The following is a 3,393-nucleotide window of genomic DNA, read 5'->3' on the forward strand; positions in this document are numbered from 1 at the left end:
CCCGCAGCTCAGACTTCTGGAGCGGGCCAACCACCACTGGCCTGAGGAGAGACAAATGGAACGAAGGATTAATACCGTAATCAGGGGGAAGCTGTAACCTATAACAAACCTCGTTCACTCTCCTCAGGACTTTAAATGGCCCCACAAACCGCAGACCCAGCTTCCGGCAAGGCAGGCAGAAGGGCAGGTTCCGGGTCGAGAGCAAACACCGGGGCCTCACTGCGGTGACGGTCTGCGATGGCTTTCTGGCGCAGCCCGGCCCACTGGAGGTGAACATGGGCGGCGTCCCATGTCTCCTCCGCGCGCCTGAACCAGTCGTCCACCGCAGGAGCCTCGGTCTGACTTTGATGCCAAGGCGCCAGAACCGGCTGGTATCCCAGTACGTACTGGAAGGGGGAGAGGTTAGTGGAGGAGTGGTGGAGCGAGTTCTGAGCCATCTCGGCCCAGGGCACGAGTGATTCTCACTCCCCCGGCCGATCCTGGCAATACGACTGCAGAAACCTGCCCACATCCTGGTTCACTCTCTCCACCTGCCCATTACTCTCAGGATGAAACCCTGAGGTAAGGCTGATCGAGACATGCCCTGAGGTTGTACTGAACGCCGTCTTCCACTCATCTCCCTCCCGGATACGCACCAGGTTGTAAGCACTCCTGAGATTTAGTTTGGTGAAGAAGCGCGCCCCGTGCATTGACTCAATCACCGTGGCAATAAGAGGTAGCGGGTACCTGTTCCTTCACCCTTGATCTGATTTAGACCTCGATAGTCAATACACGTGAGCAGACCTCCCTCCTTCTTCACAAAAAATAAACTCGAGGAGGTGGGTAAAGTGGAGGACCGAATGTACCCCAGATGCAGGGATTCGGAGACATATGTTTCTATAGCCTCTGTCTCCGCCTGTGAGAGGGGATACACGTGACTCCTGGGAAGTGCAGCGTCTGCCAGGAGATTTATCGCACAATCGCCCCGTCGATGGGTTGGTAATTGAGTCGCCTTCTTCTTGGTCAAAGGGAGAGCCAAATCGGCATATTCAGGGGGAAAGCGCACAGTGGAGACCTGGTCTGGACTTTCCACCATAGTAGCACCAATGGAAACCCCTAAACACCTACCTGAGCACTCTCGAGACCATCCCGTAAGAGCCCTCCGTTGACAAGAAACAGTGGGGTCTTGACAAGCTAACCAGGGTAGGCCTAGCACCTTGGGAAATGCAGGAGAGTCAATGAGGAAGATCAATTCTCTCCTTGTGACCCCTTTGCGTCACCATACCCAGAGGAGCGGTGGCCTCCCTAATCAACCCTGACCCTAATGGTCGACTGTCTAGGCGTGAAAGGGGAAGGGCAAAGCCACGGAAACAATGGGGATCCCTAAACTAAGGGAGAACAATCTGTCTATAAAATTCCCAGCCGCGCCTGAATCGACTAGCGCCTTATGCTGGGAATACGGGGAAAACTCAGGGAAAGAAACATACAAAAACATGTGTGCAACAGAGGGCTCTGGGTGAGAAGGGTGCCGGCTCACCTGGGATGATGCCAGAGTGCCCTGCCTGCTGCCTCGATCCCCAGAGGAACCAACCTGGCACCGACCGGCAGTGTGACCTTTGCAGCCACAGATGGTGCTCGAGCCGGAACTTCCTCCAGTCTCCCTACGCACAGCACCTCCCAGCTCCATGGGTACCGGAGCTGCGGTGCTGGGGGATGGAACCGATAGAACCCGATCTGGACATCCGCGGGTAGCCATCTATCCAGCCGAATGGACAGGTCCACCAGCTGGTCGAAAGTGAGCGTGGTGTCCCTGCAGGCCAACCGATGGACGTCCTCGCGCAAACTACAGTGATAGTGGTCGATCAGGGCCCTATCGTTCCATCCCGCTCCGGCGGCCAGGGTGCAAAAATCCATGGCGATCTCCTGGGCGCTCCTCGTCCCCTGCCTCAGATGGAAGAGACGTTCACCCGCTGCTCTACCCTCGATTGGATGGTCGAAGACTGCCAGCGGCAGTGAAATCTCAAAATGGTCCAGCGCCGTATCTCCTTCTCCCCACACGGCTTTGGCCCACTCCAAGGCTTTCCCAGAGAGGCACGAGACGAGGGCGGACACCTTCTCACGAACTGAAGGAGCCGGGTGGATGGTTGCCAGGTAGAGGTCGAGCTGTAACATGAAACACTGGCAGCGTGCAGCCGTCCCATCATACTCCCGCGGAAGGGCAAGATGAATCCTACTGGAACTGGGTGAAGAGGGGGCGAGTAGTGGAGATCCTGGTTGTGCTGGTGGAGGCGCTGGAGAAACTCCCTGTCTCTCTCAGCGGTCCATAGTTTGGACAGCAAGGTCCATGGAGGTGCCGAGATGGTGGAGCATCGCCGCATGCTCCTGGACGTGCTCCTCCACCCCTTTTCCAGGGGCACCTGCTCCTGCTGACTCCATATAGGTGGTGTGGGATTCTGTAAGGGGTGCGTAATCGGTGACAGGGACGTCAGACGCAGGAGAGCAGATCTTAGTAATAGCCGGAGAAGTTTAATAGCAAAACCCACAGCATAAAAATAACAAGACATTTGGGTACAAAAACCCATCGCGCACCAATCAACACGTGCACAAGCACTTACAATAAACAATCCAACACAAAGACATGGGGGGGACAGAGGGTTAAATACACAACAAATGATTGAGAGAATTGAAACCAGGTGTGAGGAAAAACAAGACAAAACACATGGAAAATGAAAAGTGGATCGATGATGGCTAGAAGACAGGCGACGCCGACCGCCGAGTGCCACCCGAATTCTAAAAATTGGAACATTTGTAATGTATCACTTCATGCTTCAAATGATCTATTCATTTCAACATGGTTTATATCATCCTATACAGTTTGTTATGCACCTGTAATCATTAACAGTCAACGCACATATTGTCTTGCTACAAGTGGTGTCATGTTTTGGTAGTGAAAGCTCCAACACATACTAGCCTATCACAGAGGAAGGTGTGTGCTTTGTAACTGTTGCCTGTTCTTAGCTGTTGCCTATTCTCCGGGCACTGCGTGGGGAGTGGCAGGTCTTGGCACTGATCAACATCAATAAAAATGTCTTCCCAACACCCAGGATACACACCAAATGATGTCATATCCGTTGTGCGACTCCCCTGCAGCCTCGTACATCTGTCTCGTCCCCTGGCATAAACTTTTCTCTGTGGTGTCACTGGTGTGTGTTGATCAGACCGGCGCGTTGGCTCTGCTTCACACAAGAGTCCTCGGAGCGTTGGGAATGAACGCGGATCTATCCGTCTTGTTCCATTGGAGCGCTCTGAACGGCGGTGGGCACAGCCAATACAGGCAGCGACGCGGACGCATTCCTGCAACGAGGGCTGTGGGTGAATAAAGCGAGAAAAGTGTAACTGTTCCCGGTAGACAGA

The sequence above is a fragment of the Oncorhynchus clarkii genome, chromosome 11 (assembly GCF_045791955.1).
Source record: "Oncorhynchus clarkii lewisi isolate Uvic-CL-2024 chromosome 11, UVic_Ocla_1.0, whole genome shotgun sequence".
NCBI classification, from domain to species: Eukaryota; Metazoa; Chordata; class Actinopteri; order Salmoniformes; family Salmonidae; genus Oncorhynchus; species Oncorhynchus clarkii.